The sequence below is a fragment of the Mus caroli genome, chromosome 10 (assembly GCF_900094665.2).
Source record: "Mus caroli chromosome 10, CAROLI_EIJ_v1.1, whole genome shotgun sequence".
Taxonomy (NCBI): domain Eukaryota; kingdom Metazoa; phylum Chordata; class Mammalia; order Rodentia; family Muridae; genus Mus; species Mus caroli.
This window is the reverse complement of record NC_034579.1, coordinates 87,519,675-87,529,108: the sequence shown is the minus strand read 5'-3', so window position 1 is coordinate 87,529,108 and position 9,434 is coordinate 87,519,675. Positions and strand designations below refer to the sequence as shown.

General features: G+C 42.9%; 1 protein-coding gene across 3 annotated transcripts in view; it reads right to left on the bottom strand.

Moving 5' to 3' along the window:
- Usp44 (ubiquitin specific peptidase 44) overlaps positions 1-8,120 on the bottom strand; it is a 36,451-nt gene extending 28,331 nt beyond the window's left edge. Inside the window, exons 1-3 of one of the 3 annotated variants that reach the window (XM_021173579.2) lie at positions 8,046-8,120; positions 3,591-3,651; positions 365-448 (exon numbers count right to left, since the gene is read on the bottom strand). The gene's annotated coding sequence lies outside the window, so the exon portion shown is untranslated. The remainder of the gene's footprint in view (positions 1-364; positions 449-3,590; positions 3,652-8,045) is intronic. The other 2 variants (XM_021173580.2, XM_029482518.1) reach the window with 2 other exon arrangements.
- Between the last annotated feature and the right edge of the window lie 1,314 nt (positions 8,121-9,434).

Below are 9,434 nucleotides of genomic sequence, written 5' to 3'. Positions count from 1 at the left end.
CCAATTTTGCACAAACATTTGAAATTGCTATCTTGGCAGTATTGCTAATGGTTATTTTTTTTAAAAAAAAGCTGTAAAGTCATCAATCAATAATAATAGAAGTAATAATAGAAGGCTGCTCCATCATCTAAAGGAAGTCATAAATTGAATAACGTGTTCAGTTCACATGCAGGCATGAAAAAGAGGTCTAATGGCTTTTCCATGTATAAAGGCTGTGGTGGTCACTCTGGCTTTCTCTGTCATCTTATGTTTCCTTCCGTTCTGGTCAAGGCCCTCTCAGGAGCAATCAGTAGTCAATCACTAATTCTACAGTTGCAAAGCCGTGTTTGGGACTGGCATGTGGCTCAGATTATAGTGCACTTACCTGCTAAGCGCCAGGTCCTGTGGAGGTACTATGTTCAATCCTGTTTAAAACTGGATACAGCAGCGCATGCCCTTGATCCTAGCACTTAAGAAGTGAAGGCCGAAAATCAGAAATCCAGTCAGCCCTTTCCACTCTCACCTACTACATATTGACTTCAGGACTAGCCTGGTGTGTGTGTGTGGCTTTGTCTCACAACAAAACAATCTAAACACAAAACAAAATAACTATGTCCACAGGGAAAGAAGGTATGTTTGTTAGATATTCACTGTTTAGTATTAAGCTCATTTTATCTTTGGTTCTGAAACTAGTGTTCACACAATAAGCAGGACCTCCAGATGTGAATATCCAGATCAGTGGATGGAGCCGATGCACAGTGTGCACTTCAACAAAACAATGAATATATATATATTTTGAGTCAGGGTCTCTGTGTGAAGCTCAGGCTGTCCTTCAAGTGGTATTCTGCAGCACCAGCCTCCTGAAAGCTATGATTACAAGTGTGTACCACCATATCTGATTTTACTGTTTTATCTGCAAACCTCTTTTTGGAGGGGGAGGGTGTACAGACACAGATGACCTACTTAGATTGAAAGATAGTGACAACAGTTTGTATACCAACATCCTATGAGTCACACTGTACTACTCCTTAGCAATTATCTTAGTCTAGCTGTGTAACAAAGAAGGCTGGCGAGAGTTCTCTGCTAAAGGAAGTGTCTTCTCCTCCTCCTCCTCCTCTTCCCCCTCTTCCTCCTCCTCCTCCTCTTCCTCCTCCTCCTCCTCTTCCACCTCTTCTTCTCCCTCCCCTTTCCTCCTCTTTTCTCTTCTTTTATTTATTTTATTCCTTTGAGACAGGGTTTCTCTGTGTAACCCTGGCTGAACTCAGAGATCCTCCTGCCTCTGCATCCCAGTGCTGCCATTAAAGGTGTGTGCTACCACCTCTGGACTTTCCTCATCAATATTTCATAAATTATTACTGCTATGAAAAGTAGCTGTCTCTTTTTGTAGTTGTCTGAGGCAGGGTCTTACTATGGTAGCCCTGGCTGGCCTGGCACTCACTATATAGCTCGGATAGCTTCAGGTTGTGACCGTTTTCCTAACTTGGCTTCCTGGGTTCTGGGGTTCTAGGCATGTCCCATTTAGCTTGTCTTGTGTGAACACTAATTCACTTAAAATGTTCTCAAGCCTATGCTTAGATTGATGTGACCAGTTTCCCTCCCTTTCTAAGAGTACGAGGATAACTTGGCACGTTGCTAACCTATATTTCTCAGAATTGGAATGATTCGGCAGCCATTCATCTAGCTAAGTGTGTGGATGTGCTACAGTCTGAGGGGCAGGTCTCTGTGCGTTTACATTTACTTGTGTGAATACCCTGACTCATCAAAGCATCTTTCTGCATCTGTCTCCTCTTTCAGAAGCACTAGTTCAAGCTGGGAAGATTAGAAGTGACCTTTGAAGGAACTGTTGAAGGGAGGGGAAAGGCTGAGAGGCCATTTCAGAAGACTGGGTTTGCAGAATGGCTCCTGTACAGTCTCTTCAATATGTTTACATACCTTTACACCTCTCGGTTACTTCAACCCAAAAAGAGGTTGATAATATTGAGCCAGCAGATTCACAGTGTTGCTCTGGGGATTCTCTGCAATTTTTTGTTTTGTTGTTTTGTTTTGTTTTGTTTTGTTTTTGAGACAGGACCTGCCTGGCCGCTCAGGCTGGCTTCCAACTCCTGAGCCTCTTGACACAACCTTCCTAATGCTGGCATTAAGTGTATACCACCATACTGGCTTCTGTGAAAGTTCTTGAAAGCTACAATATATATAAGTCATTTTATATGTAGCCAAAACACTACTAGTGCAACATTGTTTTCTTTCTTTCTTGCGACCTAAAACCGTAGCAAGAAGACATCCTGGACAGGGGTGGCATCACATGCCCCTAAGTCCCAATGCTTGGGAGGCAGAAGCAAATGAATCTCTGAGTTCCAGGCCAGCCTGGTGTACAGAGAAAGTTCCAGGACAGCCAGGGCTACACAGAGGAACCCTGTATGGAAACGAACTTCTCCTAACATTCCCCAACACACACACACACACACACACACACACACACACACACACACACTCTTTGAAGAAGCTATCTACAATGTTCTCTGAGTTTTAAAACCATGCCTGTATGGTAGAGATTCTGTGTCTAGGATAGTGGTGACCTATGGAAAACCTCTGTCTTCTAACTCTGTCTCTCTGTTTCCTTAACAGTTTTGTTGGTGGTGGTGCTGGTGTTTTGTTTTGTTTTGTTTTTTGGCTACCTGATTGATGCTAGGCTTCTCACCTTATGTCTTTGAAAGTATTTTCTTGAAACAAGGTCACAAACCCTGAGTTCCTTTCTTGACAAGCTCCAAAGCCACAGACTGTTTGCTAGTTGATCCCCTATCCTTCTCAAAACACTTAGCATTTGTCTTTCAATTTATATTGACACCAGTTGAATTCCAGAGAATTGAGTGATAATGTTACCATATATGAAGACAGCTACATAGTATTTTAATCGTAGTAGGCAGTGATACTATGCTACATGCAGGGCTACTGAACCCCACCCTCACACACACTGGGGAGTTCTGGCTGTCCTGGAACTCCATCTATACATCAGATGGGCCTTTGACCAGAATTCTGCTTGCCTTTGCTTCCCAAATGCTGGGATTAAAGGTGTGCTCCACTGCTGTTGGCTGGTACTACTACTGAACTTTGTCCTGTCCCCAGTACAAAATTTATTTAGTTGCTTAAGCTATTACCAGTTCTTTTTTTTTTTTTCCCCCCACTTAGGACCAGGCATCACAGTTGCTGCACTATGACAGAATTTGATCATCTTGTTCATATTTGCATAGCAGAGCAGACTCTTGCTTTTGGGAGGTTTATCTTAGCAAGGGAGAAGGACACATTTCCCTACCCACATCACAAGCTCTGCCTCTCTCTCTTGCCCCCCAACCCCCTTGTCTTTCTCTGTTTAAATTATGTAGTTACTTAGTTTATCTGTAATCTGACAGATCTGTAATTTTGTTCATTTGGGATGACATTCACAGTTGGCGGATTGGCTATCCACATTCAGTTTCTCTGGTTGCCTTTAACTCGGTTAACCCCACCCCCACAACCCTCAAGTCATTTGGCTCCCACAGGAATGGGAACACAACCCCGGGTTCATTTACGCAGTGCTATAGACCACATAGAAGAAATCAAAAAAGTATAGTTACCAGAACTTAGCAGGTGACGGCATCGGTTTAAAATTGAGCTGAGTGGATCATGTTGAAGCCACTGTCGTGTATGTAGATAATAGTAAGATTTAGTTACATACACATTTCATTTTATGAGGGAAGTACGTAACAACAACGAAGTATTTCTACAAAAGGTTTCCTTCAGGCTTTTGTTGGCACATCAGAGTTAACAAGTGGGATTGGGAGTTTTAGATTTCATGTGAAATCAGGGCAACAAATACAATAATACATGGGCGTACTGGTTGTCGACTTAGATTAGCGTAACACTAGCCCCAAGGTATATAGATCATTACTTTGTCTCTTAACGGGCAACCTGAAGATAATGAAGACATAGGAGCTGTCTTAGAATCATCAATAATTAGCCCTTGTTTTGTTTTTTTTTTTTTTGTTTTAATGTTCTCATACTGCTTTTCACGAGCATTTGGTCTTGTTCCTTTAGCAGAGTTTTATCCCTAAATCTTTTACCTAACTATCAAAAAGTCTTCAGTCATTTCATTGGTAAATCTGATGAAGAGAGAAGAACTATGCACTATCCCAAGGACATAGAAAAGACACTGTTTCAGTATTAAGTACAAGGATATAAAAAATTGTGTTTGTAATAATGCCTTTAACTTAGAGAAAGCACCCAAGGAGTTGAAGGGGTCTGCAACCCTATAGGAGGAACAACAATATGAACTAACCAGTATCCCTAGAGCTCGTATCTCTAGCTGCATATGTATCAGAAGATGGCTTAGTCGGCCATCACTGGGAAGAGAGGCCCCTTGGTATTGCAAACTTTATATGCCCCAGTACAGGGGAATGCCAGGGCCAAGAAGCGGGAGTGGGTGGGTAGGGGAGCAGGGCGGAAGGAGGGTATAAGGAACTTTCGGGATAGCATTTGAAATGTATATAAAGAAAATATCTAATAAAAATAATGCCTTTAACTACAGAATAGTTTATACATCTAAGGAGTTTTCATATGTATTTCCTATTTTATATTAATATTATATATATATATATATATATATATATATATGGAACTAGAAACCAGATGACTTAGCATTATTTTTTACAGTACACCTTACAAATAACATAGAAATTATTTTTGTTTTTTTTTGTAACAATAGTTACAAAACAAACAAACAAACAAAAACCCTTCCTTTTATAGGCTGAGAGTGTGCCCTGTCCCTATAGTGTTTGCCTAGCATATTTGTAAGATTCTGGCTCAATCCCCAGCAATATGAAATAGACAACCACCCACCCGAGTCTGTCTAATCATACAAATGTGTATAGAAACCAGACTGCCTGTATCAAAAAAAATAATAATAATAATGTGCTGGAATTACTAAGTAGAACTTGTGTGGTGGTTTGAATGAGAATGCCCCCTTAAGCTCATAGATTTGGACAGTTTTTACCTGAACCATTTAGGAAGGATGAGGAGGTGTGGCCTTGTTGGAGAAGGTGTGTCACTGGGGTGGACTCTGACGTTTCAAAAGTCACCCCCCCCCACCTCTCTTACTCCCTCTTTCCTTCCCTCCCTTCTCTCCTTCCCTCCTTCCCTTCCTTTCCGCCTTCTGCCTATAGGTTTGATGTGAGTTTTCAGCTAATTTAAAATAAAAGAGAGTGCTGGGTGGTGGTGGCACACGCCTTTAATCCCAGCACTTGAGAGGCAGAGGCAGGCGGATTTCTGAGTTCGAGGCCAGCCTGGTCTACAAAGTGAGTTTCAGGACAGCCAGAGCTACAGAGAAACCCAGCCTCGAAAAACCAAAATAAATGAATAAAAATAAATAAATAAATAGATAGATAGATAGATAAATAAATAAATAAACAAATACATAAATAAATAAAAAGAGAGCATGCGCTGAGGATGCAGCTTGGTTGGAGAGCACTGGCCTAGCATGGATGAACGTTGTGGATAGCCTGGGGCTAATTATATTTGACGTTAATTCTGTTCTCCTGTGAGGAGCTGTGAACAAGGAATGAGTCAGCACGCAGGTGATTTCCTATAAACCTGCTTCCCACCATAATTTGTAAAATAAAGGAGAGCTGATGATTGGGCAGATAAAGGGAGGGTGGAGCTGAAGGTGGAGAGAGAAGGGGAAAATGGAAAAGGGAGATGAGGAGGAGGAGGAGGAGGAGGAGGAGGAAGAGGAAGAAGAAGAGGAGGAAGAGGAAGAAGAAGAAGAAGAAGAAGAAGAAGAAGAAGAAGAAGAAGAAGAAGAAGAAGAAGAAGAAGAAGAAGAAGAAGAAGAAGAAGAAGAAGAAGANGAAGAAGAAGAAGAAGAAGAAGAAGAAGAAGAAGAAGAAGAAGAAGAAGAAGAAGAAGAAGAAGAAGAAGAAGAAGAAGAAGAAGAAAAGTGGAGCAGAAGCACATGGCCTGGAGAATTCACAAGTTCTAAGGGGTCTCATAGATGTGGAAGGAAGTTGGTAGTGTAGCAGTAGATCTGCCCAATGTAGGCGCACAGCATGCCTTCATATTAACTGAATCATGTTTTCATTTGGGTTGAAGATTTACTGCAACAGATGAAGCCCTGACTTCAGTCCCTAGCACCACATACACTGGGCCTGGTGATATGGCTGTCATGCCAACCCCTCGAGGTGCTGGAGTTTGAAGCTTAGCCTTCATTTGTATTAGGCAAGCTCAGTTGAGCTGCATCTCCCTGCTTCCTTATTTCCCTTGCACCCTTTCCAAGTCAGTTGGCTCCCAAGGTTTCTTACAAAAAGTAATATACTCCTAACAGAAAACCAGTCACAGTCAGCTTTTTTTCCTCCCTGCTTCTCTCCCCCCCCCACCCCCCCACTGGATTTTCCCTGGCTAGCCTGAAACCCATAACCCTCCCTGTCTGCGAACCTTCCTCCTTGAGAGAAGCACATGCTACTTACTATACTTGTCAAAAAACTCACAACTAGGCATGGAGCCATGGATGGTAGGAGAATTACGTGGCCAAATAATACCAAAACAAAATATGAACCTAGGAATCACCAAGCCTGTGTCCTTTTCTATATAGAAAGTAAGTTCTTAGAGACCAAGGAAGATAAAGAATGCTGTGTTTGTTAGGGTTTTTTTTTTTTTTGTTGTTGTTGTTTGTTTTTTGTAGCTGACTTCAGATGCACCAGAAGAGGGTGGCAGATCTCATTACAGGTGGTTGTGAGCCACCATGTGGTTGCTGGGATTTGAACTCAGGACCTTTGGAAGAGCAGTCAGTGCTCTTAACCACTGAGTTATCTCTCCAGCCCCTCTTCCTTCCTTTTTCTTTCTCTTTCTTTCTTTCTTTCTTTCTTTCTTTCTTTCTTTCTTTCTTTCTTTCTTTCTTTCTTTCTTTCTTTCTCTTCCTCTCCCCCTTCCTTCCTTCCTTTCTTTTTTCTTTCTCTTTCTCTCTCTCTCTTTCTTTCTTTCTTATTTACATGCCATGTACTGGATCCTATCAGCTTGAAAATACCAGCTGAGTTCTCTTTCCTTTCTGAAGGCCTCGAAGTCCGTGGTGCCTTCTGCTCTTTCAGAGACAGAGTCTTGCTGCACACCCAGGATGATCTCGGAACTTGCCCAGGCTAGCCCCAAAGGAAATCCTGCCTTGGTCTCCTAAATCCTGTGATTACAAGTGAGCATCACTCATCCTTTGACTTAAAAACCCGTCAGTTACTTCCGTGATCATGTGGATGGTAAACTTCTCGATAGGCTGGATGATGCTGCCAGCTCCCTTAAAATACTTTCTCTGTAAGAATTCCAGGTTGCTTTTTGGGTGGTTTAAAACAGTGTTCATTCATGCGTGTCTGCCTCTTGTGTGCAGGATATTTGGGGGAGTGGAGAGAGTGGGTTAGATCTTTTGGAGCAGGAAGTGTAAGCTGCCCAATGTGGGTGCAATGAAATGCAGTAAACTCAGTTGCTGAACCCTCTCTCCAGCCCCTCCAGTTTGCTTTTTCAAACTCAGTGTAAAATGGAATTCTTCCCTCATGCCGGCCGATTGCAACTGAACCTAAGGTGAGAGGATGTAGCCATTGCCCGTCTTGTACACAAACACCAAGCACCTTGTTCATGTGGATGGGACTCTCGGTATGGTTTTTGTTTGTTTGTTTGTTTTCATTTTTGTTGTTGTTTTGTTTTTGTTTTCGAGACAGGCTTTCTCTGTGTAGCTCTGACTGTCCTGGAACTCACTCTGTAGACCAGGGTGGCCTAGACCTCAAAAATTCGCTTGCCTCTGCCTCCCAAGTGCTGGGATTAAAGGCGTGCACCTCCACTGCCCGGCTCGCTATGTATTTTTAAATGAGTTATTTTTGATGGATTCAGGAAAGACCAGGAATTACTGTATGCCAGACACAAAGGCCCTTGTTTTCTTTTTAAAAATATCTTAAATTTCAAACTTAAAAAAAAAAAAAAAAAGACCGAAGTGCATATTGAGACCTAACTCTTCCATCCTGACCGGCACAGAAACAGACTCTCTTTTCTTCCCGGCTTACCTGTCCTCATACCAGCCTTTCTGAGTCCTCAGACTTCTCACCAGGGCAGGCTCCCTTCATCCAAAGCTTTCCATTTTCGTCTGTTAGAGGCCCTATGAAGCTGCGGTCACCAGGAGGGTGAGTATTGTGAGCTCACACAGAGCTGTGGGGGAGGGGAAGGGATACTCCCCTCTTCAGGGTCTGCTCACCCAACTGGAAACATCTGCATCACAGGGGTTTCCACCCCCTTTCCTCTTGTTAGTCCCGCATTGGTCCGACAGTGCGCGCGGGGTTTCGGGCCAACCTCCTTTGCCTTCCTTCTGTTTTTGGCCTGCGTTCTACCTTGACTACTGACAATTATCATTTATTTGGTTCCGTTTAGCTTGGTAGTGAACGCTGGGGCTTTGGTAGCTTTCAGTCTTGCCATTCAGTTCTCTCTGAAAACAGGGGCTTATTCTTAGCCACCAGTTCTTGGCTTGGCCTCCAGCTGACTGAGATGCACCCCTCAGTGAAGGGTTTGGAGGCACTTCTGCATCAGATTTCTTCAGGAGTTTGTCTTTGATGTCAGGAAAAAGTTAAAACAAACAAACAAACAAAAAATTCCTCCAATAGTTCGGAATCTCTCCTCATCTCTTAAACACCCTTGGTCTTTCTGTCTTAGCACAAACCAAAAATACTTTTAGAAGCTCATAGATCCTCCAATATCCATTAGGATCTGTAAATTAGGGACACCATCAGTTCTGTCATCCTGGAATCCAGTGCTTTCTGGTCCAGGATACACGAGATTTTGTTTGTTTGTTTGGTTTTGGTTTTTCGAGACAGAGTTTCTCTGTATAGCCCTGGCTGTCCTGGAACTCACTCTGTAGACCAGGGTGGCCTGGATCTCAGAAATCTGCCTGCCTCTGCCTCCCAAGTGCTGGGGTTAAAGGCGTGCGCCACCACTGACTGGTTTGAATTCTTTTCTCACGCCTGCCAAGTCCAACTGAACCTGAAGTGAGAGGGTGTAGCCATTGCTTCCTGTGTTCTGTACACAAATACCTAACACCTTCATGGCATTAGTAATGAGTGTGGTTTCCCAAAAGGAAATAAACTGATTTCCTGTCAGTTGCCCATAATTTTCTCAAGCGCTGCTGACTATATTGGAAGTTCCAAGAGCCCTGTGTTGTGGTATCCAGAAGATGGACCCGCCCTCCAATTTGCTGTCACCTTGAGAGTCTTTCCAGAGGTACTGGAGCTACAAAATTCTATTGCACACGAGAGTACAGTGACCTCTACTGGACCTTCCTGGTAGTGTCTAGAAGGTTCTGGGAGAAGAAGCTGTCACCACTGTTGGGAAGATAGTCCACTGGAATTAGATAATGGCACTCAAAGCTCCAGGTCTAGTCCCCAGACAAACCAATGTAAGGAAAT